This window comes from Mesoplodon bidens (genome assembly GCF_964165515.1).
Source record: "Mesoplodon bidens genome assembly, contig: HAP1_SCAFFOLD_49, whole genome shotgun sequence".
NCBI lineage: Eukaryota > Metazoa > Chordata > Mammalia > Artiodactyla > Ziphiidae > Mesoplodon > Mesoplodon bidens.
In genome coordinates, this window is record NW_027671810.1 from 1,779,296 (window position 1) to 1,801,339 (window position 22,044).

General features: G+C 38.4%; 1 long non-coding RNA gene across 1 annotated transcript in view; it reads left to right on the plus strand.

Moving 5' to 3' along the window:
* The first annotated feature begins 1,483 nt into the window (after nt 1–1,483).
* Nucleotides 1,484–22,044, plus strand: part of LOC308611015 — a 35,953-nt gene continuing 15,392 nt past the window's right edge. The window contains exon 1 of the long non-coding RNA XR_014014749.1: nt 1,484–1,595. This is a non-coding gene — a long non-coding RNA (uncharacterized lncRNA). The remainder of the gene's footprint in view (nt 1,596–22,044) is intronic.

Sequence of the window (22,044 nt, forward strand, 5' to 3'; positions counted from 1 at the left end):
TTGGGGCGTCTCTCCCTACATCTCTCAGTCATGTGCTTTGGAAGCAGCAGAGCTCCAGCAGTGGGCACATGACTCAGACTGGCCAATCAGTGTAGTCCATTTCTCTGGCCCCAGTGAATTGTGTGGTGATGGGCACACGACATGAAACAGTCCATTAGGAATGAATTCCATGACTTTGGACTAAAACTGTTGGGAAGAGAAGCTGTCTTTCTCCCAGGGTTACTAACCAGGTGCAGTATTTCTGGGGCTATCTTTAATCCCACTATTAGAGGATCTTTGAAGAAGGAAGCCAATATAGAGAAAACCAGACCCAAGGAATGGAGAAAGAAATTCTTATGTCCCTTTAAAAAGCCTGATCCGGGCTTCCCTGGTGGCGCAGTGGTTGAGAGTCTGCCTGCCGATGCAGGGGACACGGGTTCGTGCCCCGGTCTGGGAGGATTCCACATGCCGCGGAGCGGCTGGGCCCGTGAGCCATGGCCACTGAGCCCGTGCGTCCGGAGCCTGTGCTCCACAACGGGAGAGGCCACAACAGTGAGAGGCCCGCGTAGCAAAAAAACAAAAAACAAAAAAGCCTGATCCAACTGTGTCTGAAGCTGATATCAGGCTACACGTGTACCTTAGAACATACACAATTTCTGTCCTTCACTAAAAAGGACTACTGATTAAAATACTCACATGTGCAAAGATTCTGAAAAATACAAATTTCTGGTTTCCAAGGGTTTACAATAGATCAGAAAGAATAAAATAGAATCATATCAAGTTAGCATTACTCTTCAAAAGTATGCTATTTTTTCTCTCTATCCCTGAAATTATTCAGGATTGTTTGCATATATTCCTTTCTTCAAAGATAGATTGCAGAGAAGAGAGCCTGGTCTTCTATTCACCTCCTTTTTCTTAATATCTAGCAAAGTGCTTGTACATGGAAAATAGTCGATAAATTTTTATTGAATTTATCTGAAAAGACAACTAATGGTACTCAGGGATTTATGGTAAATGCCAAATGAGTAGTTTAGATCATGACATCCTATTTTATGTTAAATCACATTTTTTGTCCTCTGGGCCAGGTCTTCATTCAGATTGCTACCACTAGATAATTTGTGTTTTGTTTTGCTTTCTTGAGCAAAGCCATGGCTCAATACTAGACAGAGGCAGCTTTGTGGGGATAGAAGAAGGGGAATTGAGAAAGCCTCCAGGGATTTATGTTTTACAAGGAATATGCTCCATTATCAAAATAATGTTAAATTATCTTGTTCACTTAACTTTAAATTGATAAACCATAAAATTTTAATGAGGAAAAGAGAGAGGAAGATTCACTCCCAATAATCAAAAGTATATGCAATAATAACATCTTGATCATAATCATTGTTTTTGAACTTTCCTAGCTCAAATAACTCAGCCACTTTTACATAGTTGCAGTGTAGAACCATTTTGTCACTAGTTAATTAGAACCAAATGCCCTGACAAGGTCTGATTCTTTCTTTATTCTCAGAGCTGTGAATCTTTTTTCTTCCTGGACCAAACTAAAGTGAACTTCGTTCCTGTTTGATATTTATCCAGCTTCAAAAGTGGAAGCACCTGAAGCTACTTTGTTCAAGGTAAGTGAACTAGATATCTGCAGTTAATATTTGTTTCTTTTAAATTTTAATCGATACAGGCATGTGTGGTCTTATATGAGGATGCATATAAAACAATGCTCAAAACAATGCTTTTATTACAGTAGCTAAGATTCACAGAAGGAACTGAAAATGCATGAGTGATATTCAACACCTCTATCTTTTTCTCTTGGGTTATGTCATTCTATAGGATGAAATAATGATGGTTAAAGTTTAATTCGTTTCTATGTTTTTTTTAACAACTTTATTGGAGTATAATTGCTTCACAGTGGTGTGCTAGTTTCTGCTCTATAACAAAGTGAATCAGCTATACGTACACATATATCCCCATATCTCCTCCCTCTTGCGTCTCCCTCCCACCCTCCCTTCCCCACCCCTCTAGGTGGTCACAAAGCACTGAGCTGATCTCCCTGTGCTATGCGGCTGCTTCCCACTAGCTATCTATTTGACATTTGATAGTGTATATATGTCCATGCCACACTCTCACTTCACCCAGCTTACCCTTCTCCCTCCCTGGGTCCTCAAGTCCATTCTCTACGTCTGTGTCTTTATTCCTGTCCTGCTCCTAGGTTCTTCAGAACCTTTTTTTTTTTTTTAGATTCCATATATATGTGTTAGCATACGGTATTTGTTTTTCTCTTTCTGACTTACTTCACTCTGTATGACAGACTCTAGGTCCATCCACCTCACTACAAATAACTCAATTTCGTTTCTTTTTATGGCTGAGTAATATTCCATTGTATATATGTGCCACATCTTCTTTATCCACTCATCTGTCGATGGACACTTAGGTCACTTCCATGTCCTGGCTATTGTAAATAGAGCTGCAATGAACATTGTGGTACATGACTCTTTTTGAATTATGGTTTTCTCAGGGTATATGCCCAGTAGTGGGATTGCTGGGCCATATGGTAGTTCTATTTTTCGTTTTTTAAGGAATCTCCATACTGTTCTCCATAGTGGCTGTATCAATTTACATTCCCACCAACAGTGCAAGAAGATTCCCTTTTCTCCACACCCTCTCCAGCATTTCTTGTTTCTAGATTGTTTGATGATGGCCCCTCTGACTGGTGTGAGGTGATACGTCATTGTAGTTTGGATTTGCATTTCTCTAATGATTAGTGATGTTGAGCATCCTTTCATGTGTTTGTTGGCAATCTGTATATCTTCTTTGGAGAAATGTCTATTTAGGTCTTCTCATTTTTGGATGGGGTTGTTTTTTTGATATTGAGCTGCATGAGCTGCTTGTAAACTTTGGAGATTAATCCTTTGTCAGTTGCTTCAAATATTGGCAAATATTTTCTCCGATTCTGAGGGTTGTCTTTTCATCTTGTTTATGGTTTCCTTTGCTGTGCAAAAGCTTTTAAGTTTCATTAGGTCTCATTTGTTTATTTTTGTTTTTATTTCCATTTGTCTAGGAGGTGGGTCAGAAAGGTTCTTGCTGTGATTTATGTCATAGAGTGTTCTGCCTAGGTTTTCCTCCCTTTCTATGGTTTTATTAGATAACTAACATCATAGGTTTTTCATGAGACGGACCCCTGAAATAAGTTTGAATTTCAGCACCGCCATTTGTCAGAGCTGTTAATTGTAGACAAGTCACTTACCTTTGCCAGCCTGTTTTCTCATCTGTTCCTCATGGAGTTGCTGTGAGGACCAAGTATTCTAATGTACGTGAGGTCAAAGGACAATGGTAGTTGTAGCAAGAGCTACAGATTAGCTGGAGTAGTAATTCTGTACAAGCTTTCCCTATATCCTCCCTAGGAAACTTGATGTAAAGGCAATTCCATTTTTCCCCAATGTTGAATGGGCCATATGGCTGGCTAGGCCCCCTCTTTCTTCACATTCCGCCTGTGTCCCTCAGGGATGTGTATGCGGTTGAACTGGTATCCTTCCAGGATGGAGGGAAACTGTTCTTCAGTTCAGGGTACACCTCTAGGAAACATGAGAATGACAAATAATAAAAAAGAACCAGCCCCAAATGCTGTCAAATTGTGAGTACAAAACTAATGTTGGTTTTCATGTCGCTGAATTTTTTGTTAAAGGAATTAAATTCTAACAAAACTAGCTTTGGTCAAAGAAGTTGACCCAATTTCATACAAGAAATAAGGATGTTACTGGGAATTGAACAGTTTATTGCTAGAATAATAAAGACGACAAGAGGAAGAATTATGGTCTCTTTTGTTCTCTCTTGAATCCCAGCTAGTAAAGTTGTGCCTGGACTATAAGAGGTGCTCAGTATATAATTATTGAATAAATGAGTGAATGCTGCTAAAAAAAAATAACAGGTGGACTTGGGCTGATTTTTAAGCATGATAAGTGTGCCATGTAAAATAAACTAGATAGAAGCAACATAGTTAAGCCAGGAAGCTGAAATTCCTCTTCTCTGAAGATCTCTAAGAGCAGGTTCAACTCCCATTTCTCCAAGATCCTGTCAGTTTACCTTTTGAAAAGAGGATAGGCCAGATATATTCTGAGGTTGAAAGGCTCTAGAACTCTCATGGGAAGTTCCATATATGTGTGAAAGGTCTTTCGTCATCTTGGAACTTGGAGAGCTTTGCCAGGCACCACAAATATTTATCCACAGTTAGTCTTTTACCCGCAATCATGCCTTAAGACAGATTTTCCTGCTACAGATCCATTTTGCTTCTGACACTCTTTTGTTGCAAGCCACCAGTTACCTGTGTGTGCAGGTGATAATGACCCCAGTGATATTTATTCATAGTTCACTTTTCCTTCACAGAAAGCAGGAAACAGTTCCTCATTAGTATCTGGGCCATATGTAAATAGCTGAATGACATTGTTGCTTTCTGTCCGCAAAGGAGAGAAATTTTGCTCAGGGTTTCACAGATAATACTGATTTTTTTGTGTCCCAGATCATGTTCAGGATATCATCATACATTGTGGTTCTACTTTCCTTTTGAAAATAATGTAGTAGATCAAAGTACTTATTTCTTTTATGTGAATAATGCTTTATTCATTTAAACTCCTAATATGAAACAAGAATATTTATTAAAAGATTTCATGGAAATTTGGGGTAGAAAACAGTGCTCGTTTTATAAGCAATTGGAAATCAAATGGTAATTATTTTGAGAAAGAACTTATTACCATGGTGGGCTACTGACAATTGTTTAGCATAAGGTAACTAATTTAATAATTAAGTGACTATATTTGTTGCCCAAATCTCTGAAAATGGACAGGTTTCATGTTAAATGGTCTAATGTATATGAAGCCAAAGCACAATTTTTGTTGTTTTTCTGGTTTGATTACTTAATAGATACAGTACCAGAAACAAACCACAGCCTAGAAGCCCCCATCATAGCTAGAATACATCTCAGGAAGACATAATTGGAAGATAAGTTTGAACCAATGAAACCCACAGAGCAGAAAGATGCCATTACAGATTTAAAGATCATATATCTTATACACTTTAAGATAAAGTTGATGAATCTGAAGGACCCAGATCAGTAAAACCAATTTAGTCACATTGCATATGTAAAGAAAAGACAATGGGTCTAGTGAAACTAAGATGACTAACATAGCAAAAGACTTCAGTGCTCTCTAGTTTGCTTTGAAGGTATAATTTATGAAGATGCTTTAAGGTCATATGTAACACAAATGACATTATTTCTAGAGATATATTTGTGCTCTGTAGGATTCATGAGTAATAATGCCTGGAGCACTCCAACAAAGGTAGTTGCATGAATTAATGGAGCAATCTGGGCATCAGTCCAATAAAAATGTTGGCTGAATGCTTCCTTGGGGGGAAAAGATGCTGAGAACAGGAGAGTTATAAGCAATTGATGCTGGTTAAATAGAACATCTTCCTTACTCTTTTCAGCTTGCTTCTGAACTAAGTCAGCTGTGTGTCTTTGAGAGAGGAAGAAGAAGACTTTAAGGGGCAAGTTTACTTTAATGCAAAGAGTCAATTTTCAAGTAACGTACTTCTTTTTGGGTAGACTGACCTGAGTATGAAAACCCAGGCTTACTAGCAAGCCCTTAGTTATAAAGTCTCTGCATTTAATGCTGATAGCTCAGATTTATGCTGCACACTTCCTATAAGATCAAAGTACAATATGTAATTCTCAATTTCAATGCAACTACATATTTGAATAAATTTATTTTGTGTTGGGAACAGTGGGAAGAAATGGAGTCAGTTAACCAGGTCTAATAGGAAGAGTTCCCTTCTCTCTTGGCTTGAGGTCTTCCATGGGGACATAAAGAAATAAAAACTCTAGGCTCATAAGAACTTCTGTGTCCCACTTGCCAATCAAAAATAGAAGGCAACTGGTTGTCTTTAAGTGATTGGTAGTGTGCATGGAAGAAAAGAGCATGCTGTGGAATAGCTGGGCTGGGTGGAGTGTCACATGCCTTTTAGAATTGGTCTGAAGGTCACTCTCTCCATTTATAGCCATGGAATGGATGGAGACCAAATTCAGTGTCAGAATGTTTGAGATCCATCCTTATTCTATAACTTTCTAGCCATGTTACTCAGGGCAGGTGGCTTAACTTCTCTGAGGAGAAGTTTAACTTTTTAAATTTACACAATTGGAAAAATAAAACTCTCCTCTGTGTCTTACAATCATTTCCTGAGACGCTATTGAAATAATGTATGCAGATGTGTTTTGCTGGTTGAGGAGAACTATGCCATTGTGAAGTGTGGACATTATTATTCTCTCTAATGGAAAGCTCCCTGAGGGTTTATACCGTTCATAAACCTCTTCCAGCTGCCTACTTTATTCCCCAAACCCTCCTCCTTTGGCTCTTCTTGTTGTTCTAATTACATCCAGGAGGACAACTCCATTAGGAATTAATGAGCTTGAGTACCTTCATTTGCCATCTGCTCCCCTCCCCCTTTTAACAAATGAAGGTGTGTCTCAGCCTCAAGACCTTATGTTGACTGTAGCCAGGCAGATGTAGCCAGCGTGATTCAGATGAGAAAGGTTCTTTATTCCATGGTACCAAGGTCACATTTGGATTTGGTGCTGCTTTTGGAAGCCAGATGACGACTGGAAGGTGAGAAGAGCCTCTGTTTAGAGCCCTGCTATGTAACACACTGGCCCCACTGGCATTCATTTATTCAAGCAGGCGTTTATTCATTCAATTAACGTTTACTGTGTCTGTTATATGCCAGACACTGTGCTAGATGGCAAGGATATAAAGTTGAATGAGACGGACTCTTTTCCTTGAATTGCTCACAGCCTACTGGAGGAGATAAATACATGTATCCAGGTAACTATAGTGCAATATTTGATGTGCTCTAATAGTCCTATAGCACTGAGTCTAGGTTCAGATATAGGGAAAGTTAGAAGAGCTGAATTGCTCTCACAATTGGGGCTTTTCAGAGAAAGGACTGTCTTCTCAGTTGCCTCCATGTCTATTAGCAAAAGGAACTGGTTTGTGGACCAGTAAGTATCTAGCTGATAACCCCCAATTGCACATCTCTCTTTTCCTTTATTCCTATGTCTGCTGTGTCCAGTTTGGGAATCACCTAGGACATAACTGCAATACTGGAAAGATTTGCAAATGTAGAGAATAATAATCTCCCATCTCTATTTATAATAACTGTGTACCATCTATTGTTTAATGAAGAGGGTGGTAATTAGGGTCCTAATAGATAACAGATGGCACACAAAACTGTTACAAGGGTGTGAGTACAGCCCCATAGGAGGGATTGTGCAGGAATCTGGGGCTAGGAGCAGCTGAGCTGAGACAATCTCTATGTCCAAAGGGAAGAAGAGAGGGATCAGTTTCAGGACCGCAGCAGAAAAAGGACCCCTGGAGAATTGGTCTTCTTGAGAGGTACAGTAACCTTCAGTAAAAGGTCATACTTAGCCCACTTGGAGGCTATCTAGCAGGGAGAAAGCCAGGGAAACAAATCCCCTGCCTTCACTTTCCTCCTCCCTCCCTCCCTCACATCTCTCCGATGCTCTCCATGGCCCAGACCCAGCTAGAAGTCTCAGGGGCTGGGATCCTGTCAACCTCACCCTTCCAGTTCACCAGAGAAGGGTGGAGAGGGGACCTGGGAGGGCAAACAGAAGATAACCACCCAGGAGAGATCAGGATCCTCACCTGTAACATGACTGTGTAAGAATGTAGACTTGCCTGCCCCCAAAAGTTATGTTAATTATGTATATATGCATATATATATGTGTGTGTGAGTGTGTATATATATAACATAACTTTTTATGCACATTTTATTATGCCTATATATACACATATATATGCACATATATACATGTGTGTTTTCTTAAAATAATAGCACACAAGTTCTGTACAGTAAGTCCCCTACATACAGACCTTCAAGTTGTGAACTTTCAAAGATGCAAACATGCATTCTCATGTCCAATCACGTAAGTTCAAGTGTCTGGGGTAAATTGTCACGTGCATGCATCTTCTACGAGTGGTTGTGCTTTTGTGTAGTTAACAGAACTGTATAGAGGACAGTAGTACAGTATCTTTATTTCAAGCCCAGGCTGTCCAGAAGCAAGCGTAAAAGCATAGGTAAAGTAGCTGGTACTACTGTACTTTTCAGAGTACTGTACTGTAAGATTAAAAATGTTTTCTTTATTTTTTCTGTTTGTTTTGTATGTATTATTTGTGTGAAAAGTATTATAAACCTATTTCAGTCCCATACTATATAGCCGAGTTGTTAGTTGGGTACCTAGGCTAACTTTGTTGGATTTGCAAACAATTTGGACTTAAGGAACGCGTTCTCGGAATGGAACTCATTTGTATGTAGGGGACTTATTGTTTAACTTTCTTACTTGAGATGCTTTACCAAACACTCTTTTTCTTTCCTTTTTAAAAATACTTTCGTAGTTATGGAAAATGTCAAACACACACATACATAATAAATCCCTAGATGCCCATTATTTTGCTTTAGTACTTATCAATTCATGACCAATCTTGTTTCATCATGCTCGCGTCCAATCTTCATAATCCTATGATTTTGAAATACATCCCATGTTTGGCTTTTGTTAGGCCAAAGGCATGTTAAAGCTATTTTTTAAAATGAATCCCCTTTCTCAATCACAAATTAAGCATATATTTTTAAGAGCTGAATCATAGGCAGTAATTAATATATTTTAAAAGGTCAGTCAGCCTCTCTTAACCCTAGATTGTTTTAAAATGATAAATGATTGCAAAACACAATGAATAACATGATTTATATAACTGTTTACTGTGTTATAGTTTAAAAATACTGGCTTATACCTTTTTTTTTAACCTCTTTTTCTTTTCATTGTTTGGTAGTTAACTAAATTCCTAAATGACGATTTCTTCCGTTTTATTTATCCCCCACCCCTATATTGGGAACCTATCATGGGGTACCATTCAGTATATAGCACATTGTTCCCCTCTGATTTGTAATGTCCCATCTTCCATATATCAGATTTCAGTACATGCATGGGCCTGTGTTGGGCACCTCTTTTTATTCTGTTGGTTTATTATTTTTTAAATCATTGTGCCAACATCATACTTTATAATATACTATAAAGTATCACTTTATAATAATTCTTCATATCTGGCGTTTGGAGTCTTTGGACGTATCCTAGCCTTTCTTGGCCCGCTCTTCCATATAAATAGGTTCAGCTTGTCAAACTCCATGGGGAAAAAATCCTATTGGTATATGGCAGTTGATTTCTAAAATGATCTGAACTACAAAACATATTTGTTGAGAACTTTGAAAGTTTTCTAGAAGTTTATGAACTGAAGGCTTCATGAGGCTTAAGACAAGCAGGAATAAAATATGATTTTCTCTTTGTGCATGTGAAGGCTTGATTAAAAGAAAAAGAATATATTTTTGTAATATTTGTGTGTCAAGCATAGGATCCATATCTTTTTGTTTAATGTAGTTTTCTACTCACTTTAAGATCTTTCTTTGCAATATGGGCTCTCAGTGACTAAAAAGGCAAGGTTGAGAAGAAATGAGAAGTGATTGACAGAAGATCTCAAGAGCTCAATGGTCTCAAAAAATATGCACCATGGACCCAAGGGGCAATGCATAGAAGGAATATATTAATTGGCTGGTGATTTGAAGATATTAATGATGAAGACCATGGCTGCAATACAGCTGAGTCACCAGTCATTTAAAAATGTAGGATCTGAATGCTTAGGAATTGTATTAGTTATCTGTTTGCTGAGTAACAAATGAGTGGCTTAAAACAACCCAGGTTTTATGGGTCCGGAGTCCAGGCACTGGGTCCTGTGCTTGGGGTCTCACCAGGCTCTGATAAACGTGTGGGGTGGACCACATTTTCATGTGGACATCAGCCTGGGGGGGAATGCACTTCCATGCTCATTCAGGTCGTTGGCAGAATTCATATCCTGGTTGCTCCAAGACTGGGGTCCCCAGCTTTTTGCTGATTGTCACTGGAGGCCACCCCAGATCCTAGAGGCAATGCAGTTCCTCCCTGTGGGCTTCTTCGGTGTGGCTGCTTGCTTCAGCCAGCAAGGAGGGTCTCTGGCCTGTAGAAGGCCCGGTGCCTCTTTTATGAGCTTTCACCTGATTAAGGCCACACAGGATAATCTCCTTTTTGATTTACCCTTTTGACTTGGGACCTTTATAACATCTGCCAAACCCCTTCACCTTTGCCATACTCAATTGTTTAGAAAAAAGTCACAGGTCCTGTCTATGCTCAGAGGGAGGTGGTGATCATACAAGGTGTCAACACCAGGCGAACAGAGTCATAGGGCCACGCTAGAGGCTCTTTGCATAGGGCTAAAATAAAATGGCAGAAAAATTGTCATCTGTGGTCACAGTTCTGGCCACCTGGTTCTTTAAAAGGAAAGGGCGTTTCTGGGATGAGACCTGCAGAGGCAGAGGTGTTAGGGTGATGTGGGTGCAGCCCGTTTTGCCTTGTGTTTGTGAGAAGCAGAAGGAACACACATTGGCCTCCCCGAGCTTTCAGGGTATCTGTGCTGTAGGGCTTGGGAGCTTGCTGTGGGCTGTCTCCCCTTCAGAGCAGTAGATGTGGGGAGGCAGACACGTGGCTCTGACGGGCAGGCAACACGGATCTCCTTGCAGTCAGCAGCCCAGGAAAGAGTTAAGCCTTGGCTTTTGTTCCTGAGCTAGGAGATTTTGATTAGATGCTTAATTGCTATTGGAACCTCGTGTGTAGGGTACACGCTTAGCGACCTGAGACAGTCAGAGACCGAATTTAGTACCTACTCTTAGGCCTGCTCCCAAGGACGAGAAGAAAAGGAATTGTGAGGTACATTGTTGGCACAAACGCTGGGTGAACAATCACCTTCCTGGCCCAGCAGCAGTTTCCTGGTGCAGGTGATTCTGTGGCATTTGTGCTGTACAGCTCCCTTCACCTTTCTGGCCCCAGCCTGCAAAAAAATTCTGGCACAGCAGGGAATTAGTGCCTAATGGCAAGAGAAAAGGAAATTAGCATTTCCTAACAGCTAACCAAACACAAAAGCGTCCCCCAGCCTTGCACGGAACACCTCTGACCATCCATCCCTCTATGGCCAAGCCCTGCACCTTACAATTTGTGCTTAATTATACAGGAAAAGAGAAATCTGTTTCTCTGGGAGAGCCTCTGAGAACCTGTTGGGGAAAGCTTTCAATTTTAATTACAGAAGAAATACTGGCTGAGGCAATGGTGAGAAGGAATTACCTTTCCTTTTCTTCTGATTTTGCAAAACAGCTGGCAGCAGACACTGGCACATAGAAGGTGTGTAGGAAATGTGGGTCCAATAACTGAATAAATATGTGAATGAAAAAACAACTGTGAAACACTTACACAAGAATATTCTTCTTTCAAAAGAATAATGAAAAATAATTTCATTCAATAAGAGTCATTCTTAGTTACTGATACATGACTCAGTAGTTCCCATTCAATTTAAAATGTTCCATTTTTTTCTGATACTTAACAAGTCATTAATTGAATGTTGCTCACTTTTAAGGCCAATCTGTGAGACATTATTTATCCTGTCTACTCTAAAGTTCCAGCATCAACGCAGGCGGGGCTTCACCATGTACTGATCATGGGACCTTGGCCTCTCATTGCCTCAGTTTTCTCATTTGTAACATGGGTATAATAATAGGCTTATTTCATAGGCCTATGAGGAGGAAAACCTCATATATATTTGTGTGTGTCTATATATATGTATTTAAACAGTGTCTTAGAATAGTGTCTGGCACATGATAAGCATTACAGAGTATTGACTGCTGCTACTAGTACTGTTATTATGAGAACTAACTGTTGAGAATAATCCTTCATATACTGGTTTATTCCACTCAAGATAAAGGAAACTAATAGAATATTAGAAATCAGATTAAACACAGAAAGCCAGTAAAATATACCAAGACAGAAGATGATGAGAGTGTAAAAGCATAGAAGAAAAAAAAACGGTTTTTGTTTTTGTTTTTCTTTTTTAAAGAAGGAAAAAGCCTAGAAATAGGACAAAAACTATTCGTTGGCTATACTGACATGGAGATCGCTGGTGACCTCCATAAGTAAAATTTCAGGACAGTGGGCAAAGAGATTACGGTGAGAGAAGTCAGATGGATGTAACTTATAGAGTAAATGGGACGTGAGGAAATGGAAACAATATATGAAGATAACAATTTTGAAAAGCTCAGACATGAATTGGCTAAAGAAGATATGCAGGGATTAGGGGAGGAGGGAGGCTTTCATGTTGCACGTATAGTTTTTAACGTTTTAAGTTGGAGTTACTAGTCTAGAATGAGGTTGAATTTTGGCAAGAATCATTCATAAGGAGTAGATGGGTTGTAGAAAATGCAGTGCTGTGAAGTACTTGAGAAGATGAGAGGAAATGAAATGCTATCTGTAGTGCACATGGACTTTTAACTTTAACTCCTGTAGTAAAAGGGAATACAAAGATCAATGCAAATGCTAATGGATTAATGGATTTGGCAGTGGACTATTTACTGACTTCTGTGTTCTTAATGAGTTATGAAGCACCTCACCGGCTCAGAATGAAGGAAGTAGAGAGGATGGAGGAACATTTGAGGAGGGCAGGTAAAGCTTCTCAGAAAATAGTCCTTAAGGAGAATTAGAAAGAACGTACTATAAGTCAGAGCACTATTTCCAGTCTTGAAAATCCATTTGAAGCTGGTGATTATTAATTTATTGGAATACCAATTTGCCCTGCCACATGATTTTTCTCCAGCTACCTGGATATAAGTTACACAGAGGCAGAAGAGAGTGAGAGATAACAATCGAGAGAAAATACAATTAGTATTTTTTTTACCTTTTTCCACTTCCCAGCTCCAACTCTGGGGAGCCTTCATGGACATGGCTGCCCTCCCAGCCTCCAGCAGCACTCTGTTATCAAAGAATTCAAAGAAATGGAACATAGGTTTCCAACTTATTAATTTAGCAAAATGAAAAATTTTATATAATGTCTTCTGTTGGCAAAGATGTTTGCAATATAATTTGGTTCCATCTTTTGACAAGTAATTTGGCAATGTCTAGCAAGATAAAAATGTTAATAGCTTTTTACACATTAATTCTAATTCTAGATGCTTATGCCAATAAATACTTTATAATCCAGAAAATTATTATATAAAGATGCTCATTGTCATGTCACTTGCAATAACAAAAAATTAGAAACACCTTTAATTGTTAACAGTAGGAAAACAGTTTAGGAAATTATATCCACTTAGTAGAAAATTACACAGTTACTATAGTATAATTACAAGATGATGGAGCAAAATAGAATAATGCTTAATAAAGAAAGAATGAAGAAAGCTGACCTAAAATTGTGTCTTCCTTACGACAGTAATTATGTAAACATATAAATATTTATTAAAACTTAAAACCAAAATAAGGTTTTAAAAGCTCTGTACCAGTAATGGGGATTTTATGTTTCTTTCAAAATATTTTTTAACATAACTCTTATAATTTTGTTTTTTCTACTCCTTTTCTTAAGAATTTCTGATTATTACCTCATTTTTCATTTCATAGTTTCAAATAAAGTCAGCAATTTTATCATCAGAGAAGATTAGACTTATTTGACAGTTCATAATTCCAAGTTATTTGGTTTAAAAAGACCATATACACTTGTAGGTGCTTTCAAAATAAAATTTCGAGAATTTTTTTTTTTTTTTGCTCAGTCTTTCCTAGTATGGAGATTAAGCAAACTACCTAAAATTGCTAGCCATTCTTTTTTCATTTTTGGCATTTTATTCAGTTATTCACAGAAATGATAACCAATGAGTCTGTAGTTGCCTCTGCCAATTTCTTAAATCCTCTATTATCCACAATATGAAACCATACTAATATGAATGCTTCCAGTATTTTCAGAGCTCTTTAGTTATTATACTTGAGCATTCTGTATGAAGTATCTTATGTAAGTGTAAAATTTAGACTCAACTTCTGGAAGCTTTTCATTTCTTAGTTCAAAAGTGAGAGATGCTTAATCCAGCCATATGATTAACAATTACTTGTATAGTAAGAAGCTCCTAAATTATTGTTTTATGGATACCTGGCAGTTTTCTTGCCATTTCTCAGAAGTTCTCTATTAAACATATTCTCTCTCTCTCTCTCTCTCTCTCTCTCTCTCTCTCTCGCTCTCTCTCTCTCACTCACACACACACACACACACACACACACACAGTGATTAAAAGCACAGACTTTGGCATTATGAAGTCTAAGGTTCAATTTCCAGTTCTGTAGTTTCTGGGCCACTTCACTTTAGGCAAGTAACCTAATGTCTCTGAACCTTGTTATTTTCATCTGTAAAATGGACATTATAATCATATCAGACAATCCTCAAAACATCCGTAATGATTTTAGAGTTTCAGAGTCAGGTACAAGCAGGCACTCAGTAAATGGCTAGTGCTTTTATCACTTTATTATTATTTAGGTCTTGATTTTCCTTGAGTCTGTGAGTCCCCATAATGAAACGTAATTTCCAGTAGATTAACACCTGTTTTCACCAAAAATTTTAACTGAGTTCATTACTTTCTGTGCAACCCAGATTAGTTTTCTGCCTTTTTTTCTGTGCCGTATGTAGGTGTTCAATAGATTTATTTAATAAATGTATGAATGCATGAATGCATAGATGAATTTTTAAATGCTTCTTTTTGAGAAGGTAGAACAAATGTGACACAGTAGAACAGATAAGAAAATAGTCCATGGAAAAAATGGCAAAGTCACATATGTGCCCAGGGCCAGCCTAAGAAGAAATGCGTTTTTTTTTTTTAAGGGAAAATGTGTTGAATAGCTTATTTTAATTATTTTTAAAAGTTAAGTACAGGGACTTCCCTGGCGGTCCAGTGGTTAAGACTTCGCCTTCCAATGCAGGGGGTGTGTGTTCAATCCCTAGTCGGGGAGCTATGATCCCACATGCCTCGCAGCCAAAATACCAAAACATAAAACTGAAGGAGTATTGTAACAAATTCAATAAAGACTTTAAAAAGTGGTCCACATCAAAAGAAAAGTTAAGTACAAAAATTTGCTGATGATTTACATATTTAGCACCAATAAAATAATGTGAGATTAGCTGTACTAAAACAGAAGGTTGAGCTACATTCGCATTAAGTGACATTATATAGTCTAATTTTGTGGAAAACTTCTGAGATGGCTGATAAAAAGTAAGATGGTGAGTGACCTTTGAGCAGAAAAAGACAGAAAGAGAAATGGCCTTTTCTACATTCTATTGTGCCTCTAAGTAAAATGCTTGGTAATCTAGCTACAAAGCTATATGTCATTTGGCTTTAGGCACCTACTGTGATTTACCTTGTGAAGATCAGATTTTGCCATGGAGAGGATTTGTAAAAGTATCACACATTCCAGTACCATTGGCAACCACAGCTACCAAAAACGCTAATTTAACTTGATGAACCTAATGTCAGATGATAGTATCATTTCTTGTGGGTGTTTTCGGAAAAGGTGGGTAGGAAATGTATAAAAGTGAATACTTTGTTGACTGAAATAACAATTCAACATTTTGAAAACATTAAATACATTAAAGTTGTTATAGCATCAGGGGTTAATATTTCACTGTACTTTAGACATTGCCTACAATCAACGTTTTCTGCCCTTTGAAACAGAATCATGCTTGTGGTATGCATTAATCATATAAAAGATTAAACACTGAAAAGAAATTCAGCCTTTAAAGACAATTTGCTTTGATTTATTCAGTGGGTTCTTCCAAAAAGTTAATACCAAGAATTATTGCTTGTTGAATTGGAGTTACAAATTCTTTCAGGGTTACTTAGTATTTTCTTTAATATGAGTATCAAGGAAGGTAAAGCAAATTTACATATTTTTTAGGAAATACAGGCACATACTCCTAAAACAAGAAACACGATGTTTTTATAGACTTTATTTTTTAGAAATGTTTTAATTTTACAGAAAAATTGAGAAGATAGTATAAAGTGTTTCCATATACACTATACCCATTTCCCTCTATGATGATCCACTTCTATTAGTATGTTACATTGTTACAATCAATTAAAAAATATTGATACATTATCATTTATTATAGCCCATCCATTAGTCCAGTTCCTTAGTTTTTACCTAATGTCCTTTTTCTATTCCAGGATTTCATCCAAAACATCACATTACCTTTAGTTGCCATGTTTCCTTAGGCTCCTCTTGGGTTTGATAGCTTCTCATATTTTCCTTGGATGATCTTGACAATTTTGAGTAGTTAGTTTTTTGTAGGATACCCACTACTAGAATTTGTTTGATGCATTTTTCATGATAATATTGGGATTATGTGTTTTGGGGAGGAAGACCACAGAGTAGAAGGGTCGTTCTGTCAGATCACATCAAGTGTACAAAGTATCAATATGCATTATGAATGCTGAGGTCGACCTTGATCACCAGGCTGAGGTAGTGTTTTTCAGGTTTCTCCATCGTAAGATTACTGTTTTCCCATTTTCATGCTGTACTTTTTGGAAGGAAGTCAATATGCTCAGCCCACAACTAAGGAATAGGGAGTTATGCTTCAGATGGAGTACTACATAAACTATTTGGAATTCCTTTGCACTGGAGATTTATCTATTCTCCTGCATTTATTTATGTATCCAATTATTTATTTATATCAGAAGAACTCATGGATTTTTATTTTATACTTTGGGTTATAATCTAATTCTACTTTAGTTACTTTGTTCCTCAAATTGCTCTAGTCCTGACCCTTGTGAACTCTTTTCAGTTGGCTCTTGTGCCACTCTGAGGTATCCCCATCCTGTATTTTTTTTTTTTGGAACTTCCTTCCTTTCTGACACTATAAGATGGTCTTGTCTATAAATCTTGTATATTTACTGCCCTAGTCCTAGAATCAGCTATTTCTTCAAGGATAACTAGGTCTTTTTAGTGGAGAACGGTATTAGCCAGCAGGATCTGGGTGTAGGGTGTGCTAATTGCTGCTCGGATGTCATTGCTTCTAGATCTTCTCAGCTGACAGAGCAAAGAGATAATATGTGTGTACATGACCCATGTATAGGCACATATCTATAAGTATCTCTCTACATAACCATGTGTATTAAGGTAATATGAAGCAATATTAAGCTAAACATGAACGTATATTGATGTTTCCAACTTTAATCTGTTACCACATAGATCATCTTAGCCTCATCTCTTGCTTATCTTTAAATTTCAACTCCAGCAAAACACTTGGCTTTTAGAAGTATGAAAATCAAATTGTAGCAACTTGGGGAAGCCACATCATCTAGCAGAATAATTCTTAAAGGGCAAGGTGTATATCATCAAATTTTAACTTACAGTCAGCAGTACTTTTTAACATCAGTAGGCCTCCAGACCTCTGCTTCCAAGAAGATGAAGTAGCCCATTTCTCCCAGGTTCTCGCACTTAAAACTAAAACCCTGAACATAACAACAAACAAACATAGGAAGACGCTGAAAGGTGGAAATGAGAAGGCAGACTTAACTAGGGACTTTGGGACTTGAGGAATAACATGGTGATGAGTCCCCTGTGTTTCCTGTTGCTTCCCATACATCCTGGAGAGGGTATTACAGGAACCCCCAATCAATAACCACCAACAGAACAACAGACAAAAAAGCTTCCGAAAAAAACACAAAACCCTGTTCCCCCTAGCCAAAGTATGAGGAAAGGGGTTGCTAAAGACAGAAGACCATTTGGGCAATAATATACACACTACTCGAGCCAAGTGCCAGTGGAATATACACACTACTCGAGCCAAGTGCCAGTGGAATATTGCACCCATCCCCTATGTCCTGTCGTTTCAGTTGGGCCAAGGTAGGATTTGATCTTCCACACCACCCCACTCCTGCCCTCCAGAAGAGCCAGCGCTCTGATTCCCCACCAGGGTTGTTTCAGTGTGGTCCAGTGGTGAGCTGAGCCTCCACCCCTTTCCATTAGCAAACAGACTTTAAAAGGTGGTGCCTGGGCTTCCCTGGTGGCGCAGTGTTTTAGAATCTGCCTGCCAATGCAGAGGACACAGGTTCGAGCCCTGGTCTGGAAAGATCCCACATGCCACGGAGCAGCTGAGCCCATGAGCCACAGCCACTGAGCCTGCGCTCCGCAAGAAGAGAGGCCGCAACAGTGAGAGGCCCGCACACCATGATGAAGAGTGGCACGCGCTCGCCGCAACGAGAGAAAGCCCTTGCACAGAAATGAAGACCCAACACAGCCAAATAAATAAATAAATTTACTTATTAAAAAAAAAAAAGGGGGTGCCTGACAGGCTTGTAAACACTGGGCTGCCCTCACACAGTCGTGGGGTCCAATGGTGGGACATAGCGTCCATCTCTCCCTGACATCAATAAGAATAGGATGTTACAGGTTGGAGGGAGTAGGCACCCCACTAACCCCCAACACATGATGTCAGTGAGACCCAGTGGGGTGCTGAATCCCCATAACCATCCTGAGGCAGGGCTAGTTGGCAGTTCTCTTCCTCTTACCTTGGTGTCAGTGGGGCCAGCACGTAGCTGACCCTCTACCCACACCCGGCATCAACAAGAAGGAATGAAGTGGGAGGAAGGACAGCAAACACTTCACTTCTCCCCTCCCCTATGTCAAGAAATCTACTGGGGAGGGCTTCCCTGGTGGCGCGGTGGTTGAGAGTCCGCCTGCCGATGCGGGGGACGCGGGTTCGTGCCCCGGTTCGGGAGGATCCCACATGCCGCGGAGCGGCTGGGCCCGTGAGCCATGGCCGCTGAGCCTGCGCGTCCGCAGCCTGTGCTCCGCAGTGGGAGAGGCCACAACAGTGAGAGGCCCGCGTACTGCCAAAAAAAAAAAAAAAAAAAAAGAAATCTACTGGGGAGATGAACTTCCACTCCTACTAAAAGGCAACACAATGATACTAATGTTCCCACTTTTGGGGGGAAGGTGTCAGAAGGGCCAGTAGGATAGCTGCACTTCTACTTGATCTGTCTGCAGTGAGACAATGTAAGTGCCCACTTTTGCTGGGGTATCGTCAGTAGGGCCCAATGGAAATCTCTACATAACCCCCCAGTCCTCATACTACACCTCAAATAGGATGATTTCCTTCTAAAAAGTAATAATAAAATTAAATGGGTTACAGAGTCATATAATAACTCACAATGTTTAGAATACAATGGAAAAATACTTATGACACCAAGAACCAGGAAATCACAGAATAAATGAGAAAAGACAATAAACATACACCAACACTGAGATAAAACATCTATTGAAATGATCAGACAAGGATTTTAAATAAGCTGTCACATAAATGCTTCAATTAGCAATTATGTGTTCCTTGACAGAAATGGGAAAAATAGAAAATGTAAACAAAGAACTAGAAGCTATAACAATAAAATGAGAACAGTAGAACTAAAAAATACAACAATCAAAAAACTTTGCTCAAAAAAAAAAAAACAAAACTTTGCTCAAGAGTAGACTGGAGATTACAAAGCATAGAATCATGAACTTAGAAGAGATCAATACAATGTACCAAATGTACAGAGAAAAATAGACTGAGGGGTAAAGATGGGAGAAAGAACAGGATCTCAAGAACCTGTAAACAGTAACAAAAGCACTAACATTCATATCATCAAAGTTCCAGAATGAAAACAGAGGGCAAGTAGGACTGACAAAGTATTCAAAGAAATCATGGCTAAAAAGTTCCCAATTTTTTAGAACACATAAACACAAATTCAAGAATCTGAACAAACCCAAAGAGGAAAAACGCAAAGATATCCTTGCCAAGACGCGTTACAACGAAACTTCTGAAAAGTAGAGACAAAAAAAATCTCGAAAGTGGACAGGAAGAAACGATGCATTACTTATTGAGAAACACCAATTCCAATGACAGCATATTTCTTGTCTAAAACTTTTTGAAATAATGCAACATAGCTTTCACCATCCATGAATTTCTTGAATCATATTTATGTTTCTAAACTATTTCTTGTATCAGGTGTTCACTTTGTACTAAGTTCATTGTCCTAAAATGGCACATACCAAAGTATCAAGAGGTTCCCTTATTCCTGATAAGCTGTGATTGGATGAAGAAGACCTTGTTACCCTGCCTGTCTGATTTTTATTATAATCAGATGTTAATCTGTACCAGTCTCCATATTCAAAATTCACCTTCAAAATTATATGTTATTTACATGATGGTTGTCTTTATTTCATTTAGCTAGTATCATGACCTTATAAATGCAGTTTTGGTCATTTTCTACTAAAACCTCATATTTATCTGTGTGGAAAAACATCTCCTACTTGTTTGCCCTCTTATAAACTCTTCCTGTAATTTAATCCTCATGAGCTTTATTTCCCCTAATTGTAATTACTTAATATTTTGTAAAACATTTAAGAGATCACTGGTATGCTCTTTTTTTCAATCATCTATACATTTAAACAGTGTGTTGCAATAAGAAATAGTACTGGTAATCAGAAGACCAGAGTCCTAGTTTTACCCGTAAAAATGAACTATATGTGCATTTAAATAAGTTTTATATAAGGTTATATAAGGTTTATTCTGATTCTAAAATTGTTATGATTATTTAGAAAAGTATGTTTGAAATATGGCATTATTCAAAACCAATAGAGGTTTGAAATCTATTAAAAATCTACAAAGAATTCAACTATTTCACCTTTTTCCCTGATTTGATATTAAACTGTAATCCTTCATCTTTCACTTAACAGCATGCTGTAGCTGCTGTTGACACAAAGACAAAATATAATGTCTAAATATTGTGTACTTGTTTTTTAAAAGAATACTTTTGTTTAAAATTGTCTTTTACATAGATTTTTGATTCCCTTTTCACAACTTTTCCATTCCCCATGCTACTGCAATCAATCACTCATGATAGAAAATTATTCTCTTTTCTGTTTGCTAAAGCTCTTTTTAAAATACCAAGTTTCAAATGATCATCAATTCAAGAAACTTTGGGAAATGAACCTCATCATTTTCAGAATGAATATTTTGTTTCACTGGCTACCAGGACACCATCCTCTCCTAGATTTCTCCCCTCCTCACTCACCATTCCTTGGCAGTCTCCCTTGGTGATGCCTCCCATCCCTCAATGTCTTTTAGAATGCCCTAAGGCTCATTCCTGGCCCCCTTCACTCTCCATCTACCTTAACTACTCATGAGTTTTAATCTAGTCCCATTACTTGAATGGGAAGATGACTTATGATTCCCCAATTCGTACTTCTAGCCCTAAGCACTCACCTAACCTCCAGACTCCTAATTCCAATTTCCCACTAAATATCTCCAATCTATGCATAATAGACATTTCAAACTTAGCAAATAAAACTAAATATTTTGCTTTGATCCATCCATTGCACTCCCGTTTTTCCTGGCTCCATAACTCATCCAGTTGCTCAGGCCAAAAATGTTAGATTCATCCTTGAACTCTCACTTTCCCACAATTCCTGTGTCCAGTCCATCAGAAATTCTTGCCAGTCTAACTTGAAAATACATCCTGAATCCACCTACCTCTCACCTTACTCTTGCCGTCTTTACTTACTCCAAGCCATCATTGCTTGCCTCATCTAATGCAATAGGCAGCCTCTTCCACAACCTCCTTGCTTCCTCCCCTCTTGCCCCAATCCTTATAGTCTATAACCAATACAATAGCCAGAATAATCACACAAAAAAACATGAATCATATCACATTATTTCCCAAAACCTGTTCCCATCACTTTAGAATAAAAATTAAACTTTTTACCTGTCCCACATGCTTTATTCAGTATTTCTTCTGCCCTACTCTCCAAGCTCGTTTACTACTACTCTTCTCTCACACACACATCCAGATTTTCTTTCTGCAGTGGCTTTCCCAACATCAGGGCCTTTGCACTTGCTATTCCCTAAAACCTGGAAGATTTAAAAAATCTGTAAGATTCCTCCAAGCAAGATCTTAGAAGGTATTTACATTTCATTTTGTAGAGACATTTGGTAGAAGACATTTTTGCAAAAGATAGATACATTTTACTTTGGCGGCTATTCACACATCTGGCAATTTCCAAGTTGGTTAAATAACAAATGTGAATTGATGAAG